Consider the following 11,787-nt stretch of genomic DNA (forward strand, 5'->3'; position numbering starts at 1 on the left):
TTGACGTTTTAAATAAAATACGAAATTGCACAGGTACCACATAATATAAGAATTTACTATTATATATTTTTATCTATAATTATTAATTATTATGTTGCCTATCCGGTGTCTAATACGGTTATAATTAAAAAGAGGTTTGAGAATAAATATTTAATTATGTGTGTAATTTTATAAAAATGACAAATTTAAACTGTAATTAACTAACACTTAATTTATAAACAGTATATTTATATTTACTTTATGACTTTATGTTATCAATACGAAGAAATACGATCATAAAACATTATTTCCTAAGGGAAATATAGATTATGAATTTCCATAATTTATTGATATAATAAATAATAATTACATAAATACATTTTTAGACATACGGTAACCAAAAACTTTTTAGTTACTGTCTAATACAAATTACAATACAATAACTAATAAATTAAAACCAAACGACAAACATCTCCCATCATGCACAAGAATTAATTGTATTCGTATACATTATACTTTTATACTCTTCTAAGTGTTCTTGTAAAAGAATTTGTTCGTCCACTTTAGGTATTAGCAATATAATGTAGTTACACATTTAAACTGTAACAAGATTATCAACCGATAGTTCTGTAATTGTATTTAATTGCGTCGCACAAAATTTGTAACCCATTAATATTAATATTTTATATCAAAGCAGTTTTGGAAATGCGTAGTAAATTTCAGAAGAAACTCAATAAATGAAAGGAAATGGACAAATGTATATGATATTTAAACATTATTGTTAAATTTTAACAAGAATGAAACGTTTCAATTATTTATAATAAAATTGAAATTCAATTACGTATTTAAATATGTTTAAATGAATATAAGTTATTGAATCTCAAGGTTACAGTTATTTACTCAGTGATGTCTTATTCGTAGTTCTAACTAAGACATTTTTTTTATTTCATTGAAAAATTTTAATACATAATTTAATAATTTCAATATATTATTATGCTAAAAATATTATTATAAATAATTTGATTTTAAACAAATATTTATAATAATATGTATAACCTATTTATATAAACAAGTAGGTGCACTGAAAAATATTTAATAGGCGTCATACATCTTTCAAATACATTTTACAGCATTGAATTGAATTATTGATTGAATCGAGGACAGAGTGGAAAGCAATTACGGCAATACGAAAGAAAAAATAATTTCGCAAAGAAATCCCAAAATGGCCACAGCTGTCATGAAATGTTCAACAGTCGTAAAAGTTAATTAGTTTCTTTGAGAACATTTTATAATGAAGCCGTTGAAATTCGAGGGACGAGACCATTCTGTTTCACTGCCATCAAACTTTCCGATCACGCGCCAAAAACTGTATTTATGTTTGGCACATGGACTTTTGAAAGCAAAACTCGGAGGGGAAAGAAAAAGAGGTTGGTGGCTAAGAAATACTACTTTTGTTTCGGTTAATTGTCTTTAGACTTCGCCCGCGCAAATGCGTTTTACTAGCAATTTTATTTCTTCTAACTTCGGACAATTGCTTACACGCGGTGTCCGAAGAGCTCTTTTCCATTGAACTGTAAACGGTCAGAAAAATATGTCGTTTGTCGTTTCGTTCATAAAAGCAATAGTAAAAGTAAACAAGTTAGAGCACTAGCTGTACTAAGCTGCGGTGCGATTTGGGTCTGGCGATATTGAAAATAACATATAAATGATTTTTAAACAACCTATATTAACTTATACGTTTAATTTTTCGTAATATAATATAATATAATACGTGAATACAGCAGAATAGGCTAAATATGTTTTCTGAAAAAAACTTTTGTCACCCGATTATGTATAAATATTAATACAAAGTTTATTTCGTGAAGATTGAAAAATATATATAGCTTACGGAGTAATTTATTAGAGTATAAATGAATAACAAAAAAAAGGTAAAAATATAATAGCTTTCCAATGAGCAACGATTAACACGGTGAGTTTTGAAGTTGATGCAACAGCTTTTTTAGAGACTATACGACAGTTAAAAGTGTGGACGTTTACGACGTGCGTATACGAATTATTATATTATTTATTATAATAAATTATATAGCCTGTGACGTGAAAAGACTTTATCGTCTTATTAATCACGAAAACCGGCAGCAAAGGGTTCAACCCCAGAAATATTTGTCGATATGATATAGGTTTGTCGTTAAACGTGCCCTGCACCTTTACCTATACACGAATAATAATAATAAAAATAATAATAATGGCTGCACGTGATGTGTGTGAGAGTTTGTCATTAGCCAGTGGCCGTCGTTGTATAGTGCCTCGTATTTATGTATTATACGATACAATCGGGGGTGGACGACGTTGCTGGGAATAAAAACAACAAGAAAAAACTAAAAAACAAGTGGAAGGTTAAAAAAAATATACATATATATTATCCCCCCCCAGGCGTACCTATTAGCATAATTTGTCCATGAATCATACGCGCCGATGTTTCGCATATGATAAGACTATAGGAGACGCTTTTCTTTGCGGATATAGCGTGACTCATTAAAGCGTCCACTCAATTATTACTGTCCGGAAAGACCGGAATTATTAGCAGGCGATTATGATTTTTATTGGCCTTAATTTCATTTTTCGTATGTCATTTATTTTACATAATCACGTCAGTGAACATTATTTTCGGACACGAACCCACCTCCTTAATGGTGTATTCAGGAAACAATATTGCCGCGAGCGCTGCTAAAAACGTGACCCCCGGCCCGCGGCCGACGGTAATTAATAATATCGCCGTGAAGTTTTTATATCTTAATTATAAATATAGACGCAATAACTAACGAACTAACATTGTATGTTTTAGTCGCAATATTATATATTATTTGTACAATTTGAAAACAATTTTCTCGTGCTCGCACACAAAATGTGTTCGATTAAATAAATTGTTAAGAATCAATTTATTGTAAAATATACCTATATTATTTTCCGACAACATAACTCTGAATATGACTGTATCGGTGACTATTTCGTCTGCAATCAAACAATACAACATTTAAAATAAATAGGTACTGAACTCTTTCGTCTCGTTAAAAATTAATTTGTATTGTAATATTAATATAACATTATTCATATCGCTTGACCACGGCGATATTTACCTAAGTCTAAGTGTATACTACTTTGAAACTTTTCGTCATTTCATAGAAATATATACATAAAAATTTTTTATTATAACGTAATATTCAATAGCAATTTTATTTTATACTCTTATATTACAGGTATTTGACCCAAGAAAATTATATAATTTGTGTACTAAATATATTAAAAATATGAATACGTATTCATATATTATATGCAGATGAATTGATTCGATGAAAGTTTTTAGAATATTAAAATAAAAAGTTCTAGCGACTTATTTTCTAAAATATATATTATATAGTTCGAACTAATATATTATGTATGCGATATTTATATGTTTCAAATAATATCTAATTGTATAAATGAAATATGAAACTTAAATATACTAAATATTTACCATGTTTATATTGTCATCAAAAATATTTCATACATCCCAAAGTTAAAAACTATATATTTTATTGACACCTGTTTTCGGCCACCACATATAATAATCCCTTTAACCAGCTATTATTTTTTTTATAAATTATACTGATGAATGTTTCTTTTTTCGAACAACATTTACTATTTATTCATTAGATATCTATTAAAATTTTAGAAAATATTTTTTTTACATTATTTTCTATCAAAATATACCACTGTTCTTAATATATATTATAAATTCAATATTTTTATCGTTATGATCTTTTTAAGTTTTTTTAATTTTTTTAAATGGACAGTTTACATTTTTAATTTACTATTTTAAAACAAAAATCAAAATTAGGATGAGCAGTTTATGAGTTATACTGTTTTATGTATTTAAAATTGAGGTGAACTGAGTGGAATTTCGGAAAAACTTTAGTCTACTCTGCTTACAGCTTACCTAAACTTTAAATACTTATAAGTTATCTCATAAAATACTCATCCACATTTTGATTTTTATAATATGAAACAAAAAAAATGTATGTTGTCATTCAAAAAAGTAAAAAACTTAAAAAATATAGACAATCATTTAGACGGGAGATTATGTAAAAAAATATTCTCAAAAAAGTTAATAAGTTTAGAAATAATGAGTGTTCGATAAAAGAATCACTTTGTATGTAATGTTCTACACTTGTTAATCCGTGTTATGTTGACCCGATTATATTTTCCTACTCGTGATTATTTAATTGACACCAGAAAATCATTTATTTTAGAATATACTTATACACTCCAACTTACTTAGAGTAACTTACTTCCAACTAGTATAGTCTTGAATGTATTCAAACGTGATATGGTCTTAATTCAAATAATATATATATATATACCTAGGAATATCTAAAATGAGAATAACAAAAATATAATTTGAAAATTATTTTTTTTTCGGCGTTTTAGCAGCACCAAAACATTGTTTACAATATTATACTAAATTTTGAACTAAAATAATAAAAAATATTCCTCTTTTAAAAGTTCTTATCTAGGAAACAATTTTTGACGGTATAAGTAACCTAAATAAAATGAATAAGAAAAAAATATAAACAGGTACTCACCTTTAGGTCTATGTATTTATCTCAATTCAACGGCTATATCTACATTTATAACATTCATCACAATAACAATAACTAATCGTGTTATTTTAACAAACTATAATTATGTCCAGGCTTTTACTGCTAATAGTATAAAAATAAAATATATTTTAATACTTTTAAAGTATAATTACTTCTTTCATCAAATGTTATTACTTATTATTAATAATAATAATAACTACTGGTTTTGATATCTAATTTACATACAATTATTTTTAATGTGTATATACAAACAATTAGGTATTATGTACCTAATAGTTTGTCGGTACCTATAATACTCGGTTTTATACACAACGTACAAAAATTCATTTTTTTAATAACAGTTTTAATTAAAATTTGGTTAACATTTTCGTTTAATACGTTCGGATGCACATGAGATGTTCGATGATGGTGGGAAAAGAGAGGTTCGCGAGGTTCCGTGTCAGACCGCAGTATTGTATAGTCACAATATAATGTACCGCCAAAAGGGTAGGAAACCACGTACACTTAGATGTCACGCTATGAATTCATAATATTATTTTATATTATACAATATATTATACGTACAGACCTTTGGCCGAAACGAGGTTGAACGAAAAAACGAAAAAAAATATACATCTAAATAATACGGTTACGAAATTACAGGTATTCGGTTCGTCCGATTAGCATATATATTGGACGTACACAGTTCTCCAGAGATAAATTTTTCGCGATATCATAACCAATCCCAAACACACGGCTATTTATGCGTCGAACACGCGATCGTTGTTATTTGACCAATCATTAAATAATGTTATAGGTAGGTAGTTACGTGTTATATTACCGTCAAGTGCGGCTCAGAAAGTCGTACTTTTATAAGAACGAATTACAAGAGCCGCGGGAAACATAATTTACGTGTGTGTTTAAGTGAATTATGGGGAATACGATACGCCTAATTATTATTGTACACACACATACACATAAATTAATAAGCAAAATCTAATTTGCTTATGGAAAAATTAATACAAAAATAATACGACGGAGCAAATAATGATTATATCTATTACTTATAGTATAAATAATATATTCTATGATATTATGTTGTATGAGTGTATCTTATTCTATCTGCCGTCACGAGTAACACAATACAATTATTAGAACTTGATATTTAAAAATTTAAAAATTTAATTAAATATTTATTATTTATTTACTATTAACTTCTAACTTAATAGTTACGTGATGTGTATTTATCTTGATATAATTATTTTCATAACTTGCAGCCCGCCTTTATACGAGTGTGTGTACAGGAGCGTAATAAAGGAGAGATGAGGGGGATGAATCCCTAGAGCATTATTTTACTAATATTTTGCGATATTTATAATTTAATAGTAATCCAACAATAATATTATAAATAATTGTATTCTTAATAGAGTTCAATTTATTTTATTTTATTTTTTTAATTTGATATAAATTTAAATAGTATTCTATTAAAAAAAAATGAAATCATTCTCCCTCAAGGCAAATTCCTAATTCTTCCACTGCGCGCGTGTGTGTGTGTGTTTGTTTAATATTAAGACATAATTTATTTTGTCAAATTATTTACTAGATTGTCGTTTGGGCTTCCGTTGTTGCTATGCTGAAACTAATATTATTATGGTCATAGATTGTCACCATCAAAAACCCGCATAGTATCCTTATGCTGAACAAAGAGCAAAACAAATATAGCTATATTAAACGATGTAAACTTACCTTCAGCTGAAAATCTTTCGAAGTTCCAGTTTCTTTGATGTCTGCAGTGGAATACACTGTGGGAGAGTGTTTAACCACCTACGATCTGGACTAATGTAATTTGCATTTGTGTATTAAACCATATAATTTAATAAATTTTATAAAATCTGTAAGTACTTATTCGTATAAGTGTTTCATATAAAATCGATACTTTCTTTTTTTGATGTATTGACTTTTTATTTTCAAAATGAAATGATAAAGGATGATTGATATACCATTTAGTTGTTACTTATTAAAATTTAATGATGCGAAAAATCAAATGAAACACCCCTTAATTATCTTAATGGTGATTTTCCTTTAGTTAAAACATTTTTTTTTTTTTTTTTGGATACCTAATTATGATTAATATTAAACTTATGTTTACAACAGAAAATCGTTGAAATCTTTTTTTTTTCAACTTATTTTGTCTTGTCTCATTTTTTTTTTTTAATTACATATTGTAAGGAAGTTTAAATCACAACAATTTTGTGATACAGTTAATTTACGATTAAATTCCATTTAATTGTACATAATTTAAGTCTATTTACCATAATCAACATTTTCTTAACTTTTTTTGATATTACAAAGAACTAATATATGATATTCAAAATTGAATATTTAAATTTATACTTAATTTTATATTTTACATTGCAGTTATTATTTATATTATACATACTTCGTGTACATAATACAATTTTAATGTTATTCCATTTTAACGATGCATAAATTATTAATATGTTTTTCTATAACCACTCCTAATTTATTTTATAAAACAATTATCAAATTAATAAAAAATAAATAAATATTCTAAATTCAATGTCTTCAAACCTGTATAGTGGTCATTAGTGGGAAGCTTCCTTCCAAGGTTGAATAATTATACTTTGAAGTATTTTCCATTAATTTAATTCATTGTATCTAGGTATATTGTGTAAAAAATAAAAACGTTAAGGAAATAAAACAAAAAAATTTGATTTAATCGTTATATATTAATTTAGAGGGATTTAAATTGATTTTAGAAATTCTATACATTACAAAATATGTATAAGATCGATATCGTATTATGGTGGATACATACGGTTTTATACTTACTAACATAAAATAACCGTACTTGTTGCTCCTCATTTGTGTAGTATAGGCAAACAACTGTACACGAATATCCGTTATTAATGAACGGTAATAAATTATTGAAATACACAGATCAATAAAAAAATATAATATATAACATTAAATTCAAATGCACAAGAATGAGTAATTGCTTATACTATTGTATACTTGAACAAATATACCATTGTACATATATTTAAGTTTAAGAATGAAAAAAACACCAAGTTCAATATTTTTCTGTTTTCTTTTCGTTTCTATAAATGTCATTAAAAACAAAAACTAACATTATCATGTCACAGGTGCTTAAAAAATCACGTCGTTTGCGTATCAAAATCGACAGTAGAATAGTAAGGTATATTTTACAAATTACAATGAATGAAAACTATACTTTTTCATTTCTAAAAAGCAAGAACTTGTTATAAACGCTAAAACATAATATTATTTTGCCATAGAAAACTCAACGTACGACTGTCCGCGAAACCGATAAACATCATTCGAGCGTACTTTTCTTAATCGAATTTATATTTGTCATTGCGCTGTTACATTACTATTATTTAAACTACTATAATATTGCCAATTGCCAATTGCAACAAAATGATAGGGTCGTTGGTATCCATTCATGGTTTGTATTGTTTGTAATAATAGTATTATGCCGTAGACATTATTTTGCAGATAAATGCAAAGAATATCAGCTGCATTTAATTTGGCATTCCGTGAACGTCTATTTTTGAGAGTAACCTCTTCAAATAGGCAAATCGAATTGTGTGGACGACTATTTCTCTACATCAAAACTGTCTTTTTTCCTTGTGAATATGGCGATAATGAGCGAAAGCCGAGAAATTCTTTTTCACTAGAAGAATAGTGCATAAAAGACTGTTTTAGAGTTTGTTCCGCAGACGTACGATTCATAAAGTTATTTCTTATAATCCGATCTCGTCACTCAATGGTTTTCGAACACAATACTAATACAATCGAGTAAGCAGTCAATGGCCTTTACGAAAGAGGATTTCCTAGAGACTAGTCACCTTTTCAAAATAGGACTTTCTGTACCAACTAATAATGATAGTAATACGAGTAACTCATCATCTTCAGAGACTGTTAAACAAATAGCGTTCTAAATGATGCCATGAAAAAAATAATTAAAATAATAATTTTTTACTTATAGGAGACTGGAGAAACATTTCTACAGACCGTCACTTTCATCTACGGATACAAAAATCTGAATAAGGCCTGTGGTAACTTTGATCAAATTCGAACAAAATATGTACATAAATATAAGAGGGACGGTGTCAACGAAGTATAATTATTAATCTTTGTACCTTCGACGGTAATGAACCGCACTCTTATAATTTTTCGGGTTATAAGTATAAATCTGTCACACCCAAACGGATTCCTGTGTTGAATTTATAAAATAAATTAAGTGATTAAAATAATTTCGAATATTATGCAATGTAACTAGAAGTTGAATGTGTAGGTCATGTACATTTACTTACTTATTTTATTCAAATTTAGGCTTTTGGACGACAGTGAGAAACACGAGTATAACTATTATATTTATAATTATAATGATGATAGTTTGATATGGCAAAAAACTAATATTTCAAAGTTTATCATTTTGACTGATATTATTAGATGTATTTTAAAAAAGGTCAGTCGTATTATGCTCGTTTAATACGACGTAATTGTCGTGACGATTTTTACAAGCATATTATATATTTTATTTTATCGCCCCTTGCACTCCACACCTAAATGCTGATCAGACGACAATGTCGTGTAAAATTCAACCGATAACAATATTATAAGTTAAAATAATAATATTTTATAAATTATATATATATATATATATATATATATTTAATTTTTATACAAACACTGTGTGGTGCATGTCAACTGTACAGCGGAGGAGTTCAAGGACTATCTGATATAATAATACCTATGCACATATTAATATAATACATAACATAATGCCAACGTTGATTTACGGGCTCGGCGTGGTTTGTTGTATTTTTTCGTTTCTTTTATGTATACGCTCATAACAGCCGTTTTTGTTTTATTTTTATGGACGCGTCGAAGGTCCGGCAACGGGCGACTCTGTACTGTAGTCGTGGGACATGTGCGGCTATTATACGAAGCGGCTAACTGTTTTACGGCGAGCGCGATTGTTTCGGCCAACTCCGTCGTCGCGCCGCCCGCCCTTTTAATGGCTGTTTCGCGTGCACAATATAATAGGTGCGCGCAGATCGTGAATCATAAAAATTATTAATCACGAATATGTTTGTTCTACAAGACTTGAAATTTTATTATTTCACCTGTTTGTTTTTGATACCTGTATATACCAGCGTGGAATGACTATTGTACCAATACGCGCGAACTAAAAAATAGTACATTGCAATTATTGTAATTCATAAATGCAAACCGACGCCTAATACGCTGTGTACCTGCAAAAACGTTGAGTGTACATTTTGTTTAAATAATCCTGTAAATACCAGGAAAAATAAGGCATGCTGACTGCCGAGATATTGCCAGTTAGATTAGATTTTATAATTTATAGCGAGGAAATATTATGTAGATTTAAGCTTTGACTTTAGATAATATAATAGTAGTAGTAGTAGTAGTAGACTAATAACCTAACAAAGTTTTGAAATAAAATATGTGAAGCAACAAATATTCTTGTATTTTTTTACAAATAGGAAGTAATTTTCGTAATATTAAATAAAACAAGAATAATTCTGAAAGAAATTTCTCATTAGCAATTTAATCATTTAAAATTAAATACTGGTTTTAAGTCATAATTGTATTATACACTAGTATAATATAAATTATCTATCTAGAGTTACTCATACGTTATAACAGTATATAGTAAAAATCCTAACCAAAATAAGAAAAGTCACATATTCTTCTATAAAGCATTACAAATAGTATTCTACACCATAATATCATACAGAATATTATAATGTTATAGTCATATACGAAAATAGTATATTATTTTACAGTGTTAATCAATAAAACATGTTTAATAATATACTTAGACTGTCTTGTTTTTGTAACGCGTATAGTTTTATATGACTCTAAATGTTTATACTTATTTTATGTATTAAATATTAATAATGAACAAGATAAGGCACGCGTACTAAAATGACGACTAGTATTAGTCAGACAGACAATAGGAAACGTCACATGAATAATCTTGGTATTTACACAACACAATAATTAGTAATAAAGATTGTATTCAATATTCTGTTTTTCTATTGCGATAACGATATACTTATCAATAATGATTAATTTAACACATTCAAATTTAAGTTTTCCAAAATATATAAATAATATAAATTGTAGGTATTAAATAAAAAACGATATTATACATTTGTCTGTTGTGGCAGATTTAGCACGGTAAAACTCTTCCAAAACACATTCATCCTTACCACCCCACAACGCTTCCTCGTCCGTTGATATTACCCAACTAACCTACTTTATTTCATATTTAAGTAGTAGTTTGCATTTTTGTAATAATTTTTTGAAAAAAGTACATTTTTCACGTTTAGTCAAAATAGTTTCATGGTTAAAGCATCCCACAGTCAAGCATTCTGGTCACGCAACGTCTTTGATAATAATCATTTAAAGTGTATACTATAATATAATATGTGAGTAGAGCAAACGAGGTGGAAATGTGTGGGTATATAAAATAATTTCACCACCGCTACGTTTCTACAAACTAAAAATATATTTTAAATCTTTCTCGCGGGTTATTTTATCATTTTCTAAATATTTAGTATACAAATATAGGGTTGGATACGCACTTTATTTGTTTATTTGGACGGATAAGATGACCAATAAAAAGTGAATATAAAGATCAATGTAGCGTACATTTGTATTACATTAGTTTACATTCTTGTACATTGGTATTGTCTTAAAAGAGGTTTGGATAAAAATATGTTGGTGTACACAGTACACTAAAAGTAAATAATAAAAATTATAATTTAAAATAAATCATATATTACTGTGAATTAATTTTTATTAAATTTTACAGTAAAAAAAAATGTAAAAAAAAATACATGTATTAAAATATGTAAAATTAGAAAAAACCCAGACATTGGGTAAATGTTATTCGTACCATTTTTTATATAATCCATTATCTATACGTGTTATTTTATTCGACGAAAACTCGTCAATGATATTTATAATGAGCTCCTGTTTAGTACGTATAATATATAATTAATTTCTGTATAGAAATTATGTTAAATGTTTCGGATCGACCTAAGACCTAACCTCAAATCGGTACACCGATATAGCCGTCAGCAGTTTGGGAGGTCACTTGTTTGTAAAA

The sequence above is a fragment of the Rhopalosiphum maidis genome, chromosome 4 (genome assembly GCF_003676215.2).
Source record: "Rhopalosiphum maidis isolate BTI-1 chromosome 4, ASM367621v3, whole genome shotgun sequence".
Taxonomy (NCBI): Eukaryota; Metazoa; Arthropoda; class Insecta; order Hemiptera; family Aphididae; genus Rhopalosiphum; species Rhopalosiphum maidis.